General features: G+C 44.7%; 1 protein-coding gene across 7 annotated transcripts in view; it reads right to left on the reverse strand.

The window, feature by feature from the left end:
* Positions 1-14,169, reverse strand: part of Csgalnact1 (chondroitin sulfate N-acetylgalactosaminyltransferase 1) — a 349,122-nt gene extending 334,953 nt beyond the window's left edge. For 6 of the 7 annotated variants that reach the window (XM_060381889.1, XM_060381884.1, XM_060381887.1 and 3 more), the window contains exon 1: positions 14,042-14,169. The gene's annotated coding sequence lies outside the window, so the exon portion shown is untranslated. The remainder of the gene's footprint in view (positions 1-14,041) is intronic. The other variant, XM_060381883.1, reaches the window with a different exon arrangement.
* Positions 14,170-15,794: the final 1,625 nt, after the last annotated feature.

Here is a 15,794-nt window from a genome sequence, read left to right on the forward strand (position 1 = left end):
CTCTATCACCCAGGAGGACCTCAGTGTGCTGTGTTTTCTCTGAGCTTCCACCTCTCCAGAAGTGAAGTAGGAAATTTCCAGTAGGTGGTCCATTCTTTGAGCTTACTGTCCATATTCTGATTTAGAGCAAAATCTCATTTTTATCTGACCACATTCAAAATCAACTGGAAATAAATTTTTACTTTGAGAAGACACATACACTGATTCCCGTATTCATAGGTGGAGCATGCTGCTACTGCTGCTTGTGGTTGTGATAGGATACAGGCACCTTCAAAAGCTCCAGCGTGTACTGTGGGGACCAAGAAGAGGTGAAACCTATTAGCCTGATAATCAGACATTACATGAAACTTGTGGCAGAAAAGCTTTTCTCTTATGAAAGAAGTGGGAAATAGTAAGATCTGGAGAGGTCAGGAGCTCCACAAGGAGAGCAACAGAACCAAAAAATCTGAGCACAGGGTTCTTTCCTGAGACTGATACTCCAACCAAGAACCATGGAGATAACCTAGAACCCCTGCACAGATGTAGCCCATGGCAGTTCAGTGTGCAAGTGGGTTCCATAGTGATGGGAACAGGGACTGTCTCTGACATGAACTGATTGGCCTGCTCTTTGATCACCTCCCCCTGATGGGGGAGCAGCATTACCAGGCCACAGAGGAAAACAATGCAGCCAGTCCTGATGAGACCTGATAGACTAGGATCAGAAAGAAGGAAAAGAAGACCTCCCCTATCAGTGGACTTGGGGAGAGGCATGCATGGAGAAGGGGGGAGGAAGGGAGGGGTTGGGAAGGGAGGAGGGAGGGAGCTACAGGAGGGTGCAAAGTGAATAAAGTGTAATTAAAAAATTAAAAATAAAAACTTTTCTCTCAAAGAATTACAAGCTGTAAACTGAGCCTGATCTATTCCAGACCCATCGGCCTCATATTACAGATGTGTGCATGCACCTGTATATACATGTAGGTCCAGAGAAGACTACAGGTTTTTTTCTGACTTTTAAATAAGAAATAAGAGCCAGGTTTGTTGACACAAGTCTACAATCCCAGCACTCAAGAGGAAAAGTAGGAAGAACAGGAGTTCAATGTCATCCTTGGCTACAGAGCAATTTCAAGGGCTGGCCTGGACTACATAAGACCCTGCCAGTCAATTAATTAACATTAATCAGAATTAATTAATTAATTGATGAAATGGACTTAGAGATGACCCACTAGATGAAGTGCTTGCCATGCAATTAAGAACCCCTAGAAGCCATGTAAAATCCAGGTAGCTATGACACTCCCTGTTATCTCAGCTAAAGGGAGGCAGAGACAGGAAATTCCTAGAGCAAGCTGGCTGGCCAAACTAGCCAAAACGGTGAGTTCCCAGTTCAGCAAGAGACTCTGTCTCAATAAATTGTAAGAGGACAAGCAATTGAAAATACACTTGATGTCAACCTTGGGTTGACAAGCACATGCACACATGTTCCTACACACATGCAATTAAACATACACACACATGCATACACCCAAAACACACACACACAAATATTAATAACAAATATTAAAATAAAAAATTTAATAAATAGTGAAAATATGGCTGGGGATATAGTTCAGCATCACAGTGCTCTCATAGCATAGACAGAGCCCTGGGTTCAATTTTGAGGCCTGGAGAGAGAGAGGGAGAGAAAGAGAGAGTTTGAGAGAGAGAGATCAGCTGGTGTTCTTATTAGGGGATGAATAAAAGGCCCACAATCCAGAAGACTGAGGTATATGTCGCAGGTAATGACTGAGCTATTATTCTGAATGATAATTTCAGGCTTGCACTGAACACTTTGCCTAATTAGACTTCACACAGGGGGAAAAGTGCTTTAATATTTAACAAGTATAATGGTGCAATCAATGTACACAAATCAGGCCTGATAAGGAGTATTGCTTATTAAAGAGAAAGACAGATGGCCATGGGAAAGGGATAATCATAAAATGTAAAATCTCACAAGCTCCAACTGTGAACACCAGTCACATACTTTAAAATTGCCGCTTCACCCACAGACACACAATGCATTATTTAGTCCAGTCTTAGTGCTCTATCAACTACACTTACACCCACGCAATAGAATTAATAAAAAAAAAAAAAATTTGGTTCATAGAGATATGTCCTTGATGTTTCTCAAAGGTGTCTTTTTTAAGCCACTTTTGCTGATGTCACAATCCCAGAGAGCCAAGATGTCCAGCATCTCTCTTATAATCACTTCAGTCAGGTAATTAGCCCTCCGTTTTATTACCTTCAAGAGCACTTCATGTGTTGGAAGCCTTCCTGACTGTGTTAGATCCAGCCTGCCACAAGATGATGAATACGTAATTTGCTTATAGGTAATTCTTAGGAAAACACACATAAACAGAGATATAGTGAAAACAGGCACAGTTACAAGCTGTACCTAATGGCAGAAGAGTCATAAGCATGGGTTTCTGCTTGGTTTACCCAGCTCAGCTTTGCACAGGGATCCAAGAGAGCGATTTGCCCATTCATGAACAGTTTCCTATTAACCCTGTTGATGACAGATTTCCTGCATTTGTTGATCTACGCACACTCATTGAGAGCTTCATGTGTGTATATCCTGTGCTAATTTTACCATAGGACTGAAATATATCAAAAATGGGGGAGGCTGGGCCGTGGCCCCCAGACGCAGGAATCTACAGACTGACCCAGTAACATAAAGGCAACTGAGATGTCCACAATCCTATACTGTGGTTAGTTTGGTTTGGTTTTTGATGAGGTCTCATCTAACCTATGTCAACCTTAACTTTACTGTAGCTGAAGATGACCTTGAACTCTTGACGCTCTAGCCTGTACCTACCAAGTGCTGGAATTACTAAGTCGTACCCGCACCCCTGGCTTCATTAAGGGTCGGAGCTCAGGGCTTCCTGTACACTATGCTACTAACTGAGCCACCCTCCCAGCTCGTGACAGTTTTAGTTGTTAAGTACAGGAAACACAAGGGACTTAAGATGAAAAGCTTTCTAGGCGGGTGGGTTCAAATCTAGCTTCTCCCAACACAATGATCAGACCCACCTGTCAGAAACAATTCTATAAAGAAAGTCTTTCCACGGTATTTACATTATAGTAAATGGCCTGGATCCTGCTGCACTCACGGCATTTCAGGAGAAGAAAGACTTGTTTTCTTTTTATTTATTTATTTTTTTAATTTTATTTTTTTCTTATCAGTTACATTTTATTAACTCTGTATCCCAGCCGTGTCCTGATCCCTCATTCCCTCCCAGTCCCTCCCTCCCTCCCTCATCTCCACCGTGCCCCTTTCCAAGTCCACTGATAGGGGGGACCTCCTCCCCATTCATCTGATCCTGTTTTATCAGGTATCTTCAGGACTGGCTGCAAAGCCCTCCTCTGTGGCCTAACAGAACTGCTCCTCCCTTCGGGGGTGGGGAGGCCAAAGAGCCAGTCATTGAGTTCCTGTTAGAAATAGTCCCTGTTCCCCTCACTTTGGGAAACCAATTGGTTACTGAGCTACCACAGGCTACATCTGAGTGGAGGTTCTAGGTTATATCCATACATGGTCCTTGGTTGAATGTCAGTCTCAGAAAAGACCCTGTGCCCAGATATATTTGGTCCTTGTGGAGCTCCTATCCTTTCCCCATCAGACTAACTCCCCTTCTTTCTTATGATTCCCTGTACTCTGCCAAAGGTTTGGTCATGAGTCTTTGCTTTGAAAACACTGCTAGTTAGGGTCTTTCAGATGCGCTCAGTAGACTCCTGTCATACGTTCAATGTACATCCCATCTGTCTTTCTAAACGAGGATTGATCATCTTACCCCATGTCCGCTCTCTTGATTAGAGCCTGTGCTGTTGGTGTTCTGTTCAGGAAGTTGTCTCCTGTGAGACTTGTTTTCAAATGAAAAGCCCATTATTCAACTCATGACAAGTCCCAGTTACATGCATCTCATGTCTTCCCAAATGTGGGTCCCATTGTTGTGCCCAAATAACTCCTCAGAACTACTCTGAGAAACAAAATCTCTTTACTTTCAGAAAGACCGTAGATTTGCAGTGCAGAGAACAAAGAATTTCACATGCTGACCAACAAGCTGAGACTGTACAAGTGAGACTGAGCTCATTTGTGTGCGTGCACTTAGGTGCGCAGAGTTGCACACACATATGGGTGTGAGTGTAGGTACGTGTGGAGACCAAGGTTCGCACTGGTTTTCTTCCTCTCTTCCTCCTCACTTTCGTTTTAGACAAGCTCTCTTGTCAAAACTGGAGCCCAGCGATTTCTAAATCTCGAGCTTACCAGTTTGTCTAAATTGGCTGAATTCCAAAGACCTACCTGTCTCCCTGCTCCTCACCCAGTGTTGAGTTACAAATATCTACCTTTGGCTTTATGTAAGTGCTAGAAGCCAAACGTAGGGTCTCATGTTTGCCAGACAAGCACCTCACTAACTGAGCTATTACTCCAGTCTCTCACTTCCCTTCTTGATGTTGTAAATTTGCCAAGAAATGAAACAGATCCCCATGTCTTTAACGTGGACAGTGAGTGATTACCATCCAGGAAAAGACCTTCTAAACCCCTCCTTTGTGGGACTTTACTCCTCTCAACTCCCAAGGCCAGGGTCCGTCATTTGTTCATCTGCACCAGCACCAAGAGCACAGTAGGATTCTGTAACTAGATTCTGAGACCTGGAAGCAGACACTTAGACCTGGGGTTGCGTCATTGTTGTAGGGGCACCTGGAGTCATCTCTAACCAGCGGCCACACTTAACAATGCTGCATGCCCACCAGTAACAGAGTGCTGGAGGCAAACCACCTGGTGTGTTCCGAAGACCATCAAGCCATTTGGGAGCTGGGTCACCTTACATGAGTCCCTCCCGGCCTTCTGCACATCCACAGTGGTACTCTGCAGCCTGCCTCCAAAGAACTGGGACTTCTGCAGCATACTGGCAGAAGACCAAGGATCTCAGACGTGCTATTGTTTCTAATGGCTGTAGTTTCCCTAACCAATGGTCTTCTCGTTACTTCGAGCTTCAAGAATGCTGTTCTGTGGACTCTGCAAGCCCCCTAGGAGAAAAACAGCTCTTTCAAATCAGTGTGGCCATTCTGTTTCTAATTTCATATTTTCAATTTCTATTTCTAATTCACAGGAATTTATTGAATGCACAAAGCCAACTTCATTTAAGCTTACTCTCCTCACTCTCTAACTTCTCTTTGTTGGTGAAGAACAGCTACAATTCCCTGGCCATTCATGCTGCATGTGGTTCACAAGGTCACTGAATGTTACTACGTACACATGTTACTAAAAGGCACGTGAGTAATATGGTTACTTATGTTCATGAAAGCCAAGAGACTGACAGGAGATATAGAAATCCACTGTTGAACAGAAAGCCCTGGTCCTTCTCCCCTCAATCAAAAACTTAAGCTGTGTAAAGAGACTATAAAAGTCAATCTTGACTGTCAACTTGACAGGATTTAGAATCAATCACCAAGAAAACATTTCTCTAAGAATATCTGTGAGAATGTTCCAGAAAGATTTAATTTAGCAGGAAAGACTCTTGAATGTTGCCAGTAAAGTTCCATGTATTGTGGTCCTAAAGTAACTAAAAAGGAGAAATAAGCTGACCACCAGCATCCATGGCTCTTCGCTCCCTGACTGTGAGTGTAAGGTGACCAGGGACTGGCCACCACGTGTGCCCACCACTGTGTCTTCCCTACCACAGTGGACTCTTCTCTCAAACTGTGGGGGAAAAACAACCTTCTTTCCTTAGGTTGCTTTATATAGAATCTTGTCATAACAAGAAGGAAGCAGCTAATGTGGGCACCCAGTGTGGTTTTCTGGGATTCGTTTCACTTATCACAGAGGCATATGCTCAGTGAGATCCAAAGACATATTGAGTTATAATAATCTAAGAACTGAAGACAATAAGAAAACTATCCAAGAATAGAATTTAGAGACTCCGGACTCAGGGCAAACACAGCAGTCTCCTAAACTTCCTACAGAATAGTTCTTTTCTCGTCCATGTATTAAGCACTTACCATGCCGAACATAGGCTGCATCCATCTCAGTTAATAAGCAAGCCCTGAGTATGTAAACCCATGAGAAGCTGGTTCATATTCTAGATGAGGAACTAGAATCTAAAGAACTGACTTGCCTAAGATCACACAAAGGAACAGCTCAGTTGCAAGCTTTGGCCAACCCACAACAGCTTTGGAAGCCACGATCTTAAGACCACTGCTTCTTCATTCTGGGGACTGGTTTCCACATTTTCTGATGTTCTCAGGTCTGTCTGTATCTTGACTATAATAACCTATCCCAAATCCATGTGAACTAACTTGAATTTCACTTTAAGGACTATCCCTCTTTTTTTTTTCCCAAAGCTCTTTCTCTGTTATGTTTTTAAAGCTGGCTTGTTGCTTTCGTGTTAATACACTCTATGAATCCCATAAAATGGGATTTTGAAAATTAGAGTAAATTTCTCTAAACAAATAGTTCTTCAATCCTATCCCACATTTACTTTTTTCCACTTTTTTCAAAAGCTTTTCTCAAGCTTTGCTTGCACCTGGGTGGGTCCTGTTTACTTCTCCCGGCCTCTGCCTATGTGCTGTCACACAGTAAATAATGACTCAAGGCCTCCTGCTCCATGGATGAATGAGCCGGTCCTGAGGGGCAGTGATTCTGTAAAGCCCACATTCCTGCCCCACCACACACAGCATCTACTCTGCGCACCAAACAAGGCTTCTCATTATCATAAAACCACAGACACATCTTGGCAAAGCCCACCCTGGCCTGCGACACAGCCCACTATGCAGGCTGCGCCAACGAGACACGCCTAGAGGGCCCTGTGGTTCTGGCTCCCTACCACACAGTGAAACAGACATGGGTGTCTCTAACCAAACCCCCAAATGGAAAAAAGAAAGAAAGAAAGAAACCAGGAGGCTCATTTCTTCTGTGATATCAACTAACCTTTGAAATCTCAAGTGGGACTTGGCAGAGACCTAATAATGTTGACTTAGCTTCTTGTTGGCAAAGGAGGCACCACCTTCAGAAAAACCCTGCAGCCACAGCCTAGGGAGCTAGACATGTCTGTTAGGCAGTACACCAAGCTGGGGGTGCTGGGCTTCAGTGCTCTTGCAAGCTCCTAGGCAGAGCTGTAAAGTCTGTAACTCAAAACCACCAAACTAGCCCCAGGCCCCTCAGGAGCGAGCTGCTAGGAGCTGGCCTTGCCCACCCCAAAATGCTGAACCTTTTCTGCTTAGCGCACCTCAAGTTCACGTCTAACTTGTTCCAATTTCCCTAAGTGCCCTCCAGCACCTTTGTTACCGAGTTACTAAGTCACTAAGCTGCCAGGGGCTCCTGGAAGTCAGTCTCTTCTGTTCAGCTCTGGAAATGACACAGTGGGCTAGGGACCCTAGGCTAAGCGCAATTCACAGGTCATCTAACACCATTGCTGAGTGTGTCCCAGATCCGTGAGGGAGAACTAGAAACTGACTTCTTTTAAGAATCAGTTACACTTTACCTTGAACTTCAGATACCATTATTTTTATTCTTCCCTGACCAATAAGTACTGGATGGAGGAAGGAAGGTACAGGAGACCATGAGAGGAGATAACTAAGAAGAAAAAACAGAGAGGCAGTGTCATTGGTACCAGCTACTTCCAGTGACATAGCATTTTATCTGAGATCTCAATTAATTCTGGCAACAAGTCCAAAATGCATTGTCCCCATTATACATGCAAAATCTATACAAGGAAACTAAGCTTGGGGACAAGCAGGGCTAACAAAAGCAACACTGCCTATCTCCAAGGTATGAAACACCGCCTCTTCCCGCACTGTCACCCCCTCTTTATAGTCCTTAAATTATCTAGTGGAAAACCTTTACATAACATGAGCATAAGTACTTTGCTCAATGAATGCATTGACTGGCCCCAGCTTTCACACCTTTACATTCTGAAACCCACATTCTTGGCTTTATTCATATAGTCTTCTTATAACTTGCCTGGAAAGTGTCTTGATATGAAGTTAGCCTTTGGCCAGGCAGTGGTGGGGCATTCCTTTGATTCCAGCACTGGGGAAACAGAGGCAGACCTCTGAGTTCAAAGGTAGCCTAGTCTACAGAGCAAGTTCTAGGACAGCTGGAGCTATGCAGAGAAACCCTGCTTCAGTAAGGAAAAAGGAAGAAAAAAAAGGAAGGAAGGAAGGAAGGAAGGAAGGAGGGAGGGAGGGAGGGAAGGAGGGAAGGAAGAAAGAAGGAAGGAAGGAAGGAAGGAAGGAAGGAAGGAAGGAAGGAAGGAAGGAAGGAAGGAAAGAGAGAAAGCAAAGAAGTTCATTGTTACATAAGAATTAAGAATGTTGTGGACTTGGGGAGGGGCATGCATGCAGAGGGTGGAGGAAGGGAGGGATTGAGATTGGAGGAGGGAGAGAACCACAGGGGGGATACAAAGTGAATAAAGTGTAATTAATAAAAAAAGAATAACAATGTTATTTACATATATATTTGGGGCTACTAAAAAAGTATTAGATGTACAACATATAAATAAAAATGCTGAAACAGACTCACTGATGAAGCTACATTTGTTATCTTGCTCTGTCCTGCCTAGAAATAATACCAATATAATAACTGAATGAAAATCAATGCCCTAGTGTTTCGTCAGCCCTCATAACTCCAAGACACTTACCTAATTGCCAATTCAAGGAGTTTATGCTGAAAAAAAAAAAATGGCAGCGGCTAGGTCAATAAAAGGCATGTATGAGGATCCATGTTGGTCCCCAGCATCCACAGAGAATGCAGGTGTGGCAGTGTGCACGCGTAACCCCAGTACCAGGGAAAGAGAGACAATTGAATCCCTAGGACTCACTATCCAGACAACCCAACCTAACAGTGGTGGATGGCTCCTAAGAAACAACATCCTAGCTTGACCTCTGGCCTACACATACATAGGTACACACATGCATTTGCACACGCACACACATACACATGAGAGAGGGTTGCTGGGAACAGCAGAGGTTCTGGGCTGGCACCAGGCAGATGTAGATTAAGGCCCAACTCTACCATCCAACTTTAGACAAGTATCATCTCTGAAACCTTTGTTCTCTCATCCATAAAGTACAGATAATAACAGTGCACATAGCCCAACGTGGCTGTGCAGACTGAATGAGCATCCCAGGCCCCATACTTAACCCAGCAGTAACCAATTTTATGGTGGAAAGAATTACGTTGTAATGAAATATAATGAGAAACCTTCAATAAAGTACCTGACTTTATAAGTATTACCACAGGCGCTAAATTCGCTGAATCTTTGTCATAGGGCATTTCAATGACTATGGTGCTCTTGAGCTATACTAGAAGCAACCAGGCACTAATTAAAATAAACACCATCAGAGATACATATGTATACAGTTTACTCTGCAGTAGGCATTCTTCTCACACTTCACATATGGCTGTGTAGAATGTGCCATACAGGAGGGCCTCCCGGGGAGGTAAATAGCTCTGAACTCCAAGCTCAATCACACACGAAAGCAATACGCAGCTTTAAATTGTACAAGGGCAACTTACGGGCTGACAGCAGCACCGTTAAAACTTATCGACCAACTTAGCTGCAAGTACCTAAGGTAGGTATGGTGGATCTTGCCTGTGATTCTGGCATTCTGGAGATGTAGACAAGAAAAGGCCCCCAAGGTCAGCTTCAGGTGCACTAGGAGATCCTTTCTAAAGGACACTATGAGTATCTAACAAAGGGGAGACAAGAAAAGGTCATTGTTGAGGGTACCCGAGGCTTAAGTTTCAGAAACAGAATAGATGATGCTCACAAAACTATCAGTGAGGAGAGCTAAGTTAAGCCTTGGGAACACAAAAACCAAGATTCGGTGTGGACAGACAGCTCACACGTACCTATTGTGCATTCTGCTCCTCTTTCATCAACTCAAATGTTCTTGGTGTGTGGAAATAAAACAAAGGCGCAGATGTGACCCCAGGATAAACAAATGTTTGGCTTTTTGCATTGCCCAAAAACAACAGAAATCATCTGTGTAGCCTGTACTAAGTGATAGGTTCGAAAATTCCTAGCTCACAGTTGTCATTTCCATACAGGTGGTACCTCCCAAATGCAGGTGTCTAAAAATGACTCTCGGGTATAAAGAGCCATTCATTTCCTGCACCTTAGGCAGGATCCATAACTTCTGTCAGCTTCGGGCTCTTGCCCAACCTAAATCACTGTGTTCTGCAGCAAGCTGTATGTCTATCATTCTGGCTGAGGCTCAGCTTTGGTCTTGGGAAGAGGAAGGATAGGCTGAGAGGTGCCAAGCCCTTCCCTAGCTAGAGTTTAAAACCTCTTCTAGTTCTAGAAAAGCATTCCTTTGTACAAACAGGATCCACATAACTCTTAGATATGTCAGAACCCTAAAAACAATCCAAAGAATTCAGCTTAATCAGGGGGAAATTGACAATAAAAATTATCTATGGCATTCACGATAAAAGTTAGTCCTCTTGTTTTGTTCCTTAGGCACGGGCTGGCCTTTATGGGAAAACATCAACAATCAGATTGTCTTGCTTTCATATCACACCATAAACAATTCCAAACTGGATGTCTGAATTTTTTTCTGAATTCAGAAAGGTTCTGCTAAATAAGAAGAGAAACCCCTTTGTAAGATTTGGGGTCTCCGATGTTGAATTCTCTTACCTTGGCTGACTTTTTATAGAAAGTAAAAGTGTTTCGTTTCCAGAAATAAATTAAATCTCACTGGAAATCTGAGAATGTTTTCTCATTTATTTGCAGACAATATGGCTACATTGGGAGTAATAATGCCTGTTTACATACACAGTCAGTGTTTCTTCTACCAAATAACAAGTTATGTCTAGGAAATAAAAACACCTTCAAGTTGTTCAACAAATATTTTCAAGCCAAACTAACTTCATTAAAATCAGAATTTACAAGTAAAAGGGCTTTTCAAAATGCATAGCTGGGTATGTAGCTCTGCAAGTTTCCGGCCAGCCTGGGCTACATAGTGAGCCCTGCCTGAAACAAAACTTCTTACTCAGAAAAAAAGATGTCCTTGAATGATACATTATAGAATGTAACAAGATATTTTTAAAGGTAAAATTTCATGCAGCTCCAAGAAGAAAATGAAGCAGAGAAGAAGGAAGGGCTGGGGAGGAGCTTCAACTGGCTACCTAAAATCCCTTGAGAAGCAGTCTTCATTACTGTGGTACTGCCAGTATCCATTTAGGAGAAAAAGCTATTTTAAATACACTGAAAGATTAAAAATTAATTCCACCAAAGACAGATGGATAAACAGACACAAAGATGGACAGACAGACAAACGGACCCCACATACAGACACACATTCACACACACATGCACACATACAGCAAAGAAAAACATTAAAATTCTACATTTGAATCATACATTTAATATATAAATTTTTAGGATCCATATTTGAATATTATGATATATAAAATAAAAATCCCAATTTTTAAGTCTCTAAAGTTATTTTTAAATCCCTACCGAATCCATGAAAGAGGGCTTTCATTTATGTCCAGGTCTTTGTTAATGCTTTTTTATGGGTATCCTCTGCTGATGAAGGAAGTTCAACCTCTCTGCTCCCTGAAAGGACAGAAGGATGGGAACTAATGACAACCCAGGATGATCTCGTGTGCAGAGGAGGCCCCTAGTGGCAAAGCCACTACTGCTTACTAGACCTCCACTTTTACAAGTTTTATAAGATCGCTTTATCATGAGGCCAAAATCAATAGGTAATAAAGTCTACCTGAGCTAGCTCAGCCTCCTTAGAACCTCTGTTAGCCTTAATATATGGTAGGGCTATAATTTACAATCCCAAGGTCCTTTCATCAGGAATCCCCACAGAAGGATGTGAGCTGAAGAATAAGTTCATTACGCTGAAGTTCAAACCAACACAGGCACAGTAAGTCCTTAGGGCTGGCCAGTGTGGGGTTGGACCGAACAAGGGAAGCAGGAGAGACACAGCTGCTCACAACTTACCAGCTCTTCTTCTCAGTGTGTCACCATCTTACCAAGCACAGAACTGAGAAACAGGAAGACTGGAAAGTCCAGTTCATCATTTCCATCCTGATGATGGATTCTCAACCAAAAGAAAGCCCTGAAGCATTGCCTACCTCTACAGTGCCAGCTCCTAGGTTAAAGAGGCCATGCATCTGATGATCTCCAGGAGCAACAGACTCATAGATGGATGCATGGACGGATGGGCAAAAGATCACATAAAAGACAGAATTAGGCATGTTAAAGTTTTTTTAAGTGTCAAAATACATTTAGAAGTATTTAAGAGAGGCAAAGGACAGCACTCAGGAGGAGCCAACTGTGCTCTGAGCACTTAGAAAAAAAACAGTATTTCATTCTGCCAAGTATCTCTGTAAAGTGAGGAGTGTTCCAAACGTTTTGTGCATCAGAACTCTGCTATTGGAAAAAACAAGTGACTGGCCCGGGGTCACGCGGTTATAAAGTGGGACAAGCCTCTTGATGCCCGTTCTCTGGAACAGCAAGGCACAAGCACAACAGTAATGTATGGGTGAATCCAAACGTTGATGTTTTCTTTGAAGCTCACTAAGATGGTTTACAATTAGACATGTGAGATCTGAGACAGAAAGACGGAGAGAATTAAAGTACTGTTGCGAGATTTGGAGCGGCAGCAGATGCGTCCTAATCTGCAAGGTCCAAGCTTGACAATTGTACCAAGTTAATTAATCACAAATTAATCCCACGGGAAACCCTCAGCGCGGTAAGTAAACTCATGCTTTTGTGTCGGGCTGCATTGATAGCCATTCTTCACTCCAGAGGCTGCAGGCTGGACACACCTGATGGGCAGGTCAGTGCAGAGGAATGATCGATTATACGCGTATTAAGTTCCTACAATGGGAATTGCTTATCTCCTACTTTTCCAGAACTGGCACTTTCAGGAAACTCAGCGCACGATCCCTCTATCACAGTAATCACTCTTCTGATTAGTCAAGCGACTTTTTATGCCTAAACCACCAGTTACTGTCTGCCTTGTGCTTCTCTCTCCAAGTCTGAAAGAACCCCACAGTTTACTAACGGCTCACAGCTAACAACAGTTGGTGCCCTCTTGTATAAAAAAGTATTAACAGAACCCAAGACACCCTGTAGAATTGCTAGGATTTGCTAGATATTTAACTTTCCTATAACTATGGAACCATAGTTAGTTATCTTTAATGACGTTTAAGTGAAAACTGCAGCAAGATGTTGCAATCAAGAGTTTAAAATCTGGATTTTGCAAAGCGCAGCCACCCTATCATTCATTACTACTTTATTTTTAGCACCCACCGAGGCTCACTGTTTGGACGGGTACAGTAGTGTTAACGTCTTTTCCTCTGAACTTCAAAATCGCTGACGACAGGGGTACAGGTGCAGGAAGTGTGGCGGAAACAAACAACTTTGCCTCTGCCCGGCACAGCTTTCCTTTTCCTCCTCCAGCCTTCGGAATGTCCCACTGAGCCCCAAGGCAGTGCCCTGGGAGAGCTCCTCCCCACCCGTAGCGCACATAATTGCACGGGGTCCCAGGCAGATAGTGGAGACCCTTGGGATCCAGAGGGTCACCACCCGCTCAGATATAATGCAGGAGGAGAGCGCGTTGCCCACGGGCCAGCCTCTCCATCACAGCAAAAATAATCCTGGAACAGCACACTAGGAGCGCCCACATGTGCCAAGGCTACTTAGAAGTGGGGTTTCAGGAGAGTAAGCCAGCAGCTCCGGGCTCAATGAGCGCTGGCGGAGCTGGGCTGAGCACGGGTGCGGCACTGGGGACCCTCGCTTGGAGCAGCGTGTCAACCTAGAGGCGCTGCGCCCTCCACACACTTCCCACCGGCTACCGCCTGCGGCCGGTGATCCGAGTCCTTGGCCCTAGGATAGCAGCGATCTCCGGAGGCCATGGGTGGGGGTGTCATCCCCGGCTGACAGAGAGCCACCCCCACTGCTCCGGGCAGGAGCGCGGAGCTGCATGGACAGGCAAGTGGCAGCGACACACCCGCGCTCAGCCGGCCACGCCCGGCCGGCCCTCTGGTTGAGGGACCCCGACTTACCCCAGGCAGCCCTGCAGACGGCGGGCGGGGCTCCCTCGGCCACTCCGCTCCTGCAGCTGCCGCCGAACTTTCGCTCCAGCGAGGAGGCAGCGGCTCGGCTCCACCTCCAGCTCCGGCAGCCGCGGAGCCTCCAGGGACCCAGGGCAGTGGGGGGAGGGGGAAAAGCGGGGAGCGCGGGCTGAACAGCGGCCAAGCACAGCGCCCGCCTCCGGGTGGGAGCCCGCGTGGTGGAGGCAGCGTGGGCCTCAGGGCCGGGGTCGCGCCTAGCTGCAGTCACCGGATTCCACCTGGGCCCTTCTGCAATGTGCCCAGCTCCGGGTCTGAGCAGAGCAGGGTGCCCTGGATGAGGGACTGTCACTGCAGCGACCATGCGTGGAGAGGCAGGGTCTCCTGCACCGTGGAGTCTTTAAGCGTGACTGGTGACTGACATCCAGAGAAGTTGGCGAGAGGGAGCAGAACGCTGTTGGAAGCCGTGCCCCAAGGGAAAGGTGGCGTCTATTCTGCAAGTTCTCCCCATATCCCCACCGATTCCCAGACTCATTTCCCTGTGTCATCTGTTCTGCTAGGACTGTCCTGATTCCAAAGACGGCTTGCATAGAAAACTTTGTAATTTGTACTTGAGAGAATTACTGAGAGAGTCACTGTTTTTGCTGCCCTGGGTGGCAGGGCTCGTGCCTTCATTTAGAAGCTGTTACTTACAGAAGATCGGAAACCCCTTTCAGCCCCACTGTGGCTATGTGATGTCTATAAGGACCTCTGGCGGCCACATCCCCACAGCAGCTCAGCTCACATTTGCAAATAAACAAAACAGACAGTGTAATTTCTCCGAGTTCGTCAGAGTTCTGCGTGACGGGGGGTGATAAATAGTTAACACTGCACAGATAGGCCGCATAAGTAATCACACACGGGCTAGCTCCCAGCAGCCTCAAAAGGCAATCACAGGACAATTTCCTCTTGCAGATGAAAGTCGCTGCTCGAAGGTCAGGGTTAGTTACAGGTTTTGTTAAGATTTTTCTATTTCACACTCAATCCCTCTGGGGATAGCCAAGCATCTTCTTCAGGGCCTTTGAACTGCCAGTAAAGCATTCCTATGCCTTCATATCTTTTTATAGTTGATTGCTTTTGCCTACTAAAGTGACTTTCATCTCTCTACTCAATGGTGTTTCCAGAATCATGTAATAAAGTTAAGCATAGACTTTAGCTTGGAAAATGGGCTAGAAAATTTGAGTATGGGTTGCCACAGACCACCACAAACATTCCCTGTAGGCCTCAGAGTCCAGGCTATATGGACCAGCATGAAGAAGATGAAGAACACACTTTATAGCTATAATAGCCTCTATTACTCTATATAAAAGAAAGAGGGAGATCATTTCCAGGCCGATTGTAGTTACTTTGTCGCTGCTTGCCATGTGGAGCCACCTCAAGTTAGCACTTTCAAACTTCTCCATTTGGATATTGACTCCGAGGCAAAGCAGATACCAACGGATACCATGCCAGTGCATTGCAACGGAGAAGCCAGTTTCCAGGAATTGATGTCCCTCGGCTTTCAATAATTTCAATAGTGTATAAAAAACAGGTGAATTGAGAAAGTGATAAAACTATGAAACTACATAATAGCATCATTTAGAAAAGATACCTTTTCATGGACGAACAAGAGAGAAAGTGGATTTACAACGGACTATCTGCTCAATAGCTTCTCTTGCAGTTATGTCTCAGTTGCACTATATCTCCATCATCAGGAGAGGCAGCCCCT

This window comes from Meriones unguiculatus, chromosome 4, assembly GCF_030254825.1.
Source record: "Meriones unguiculatus strain TT.TT164.6M chromosome 4, Bangor_MerUng_6.1, whole genome shotgun sequence".
Taxonomy (NCBI): Eukaryota; Metazoa; Chordata; class Mammalia; order Rodentia; family Muridae; genus Meriones; species Meriones unguiculatus.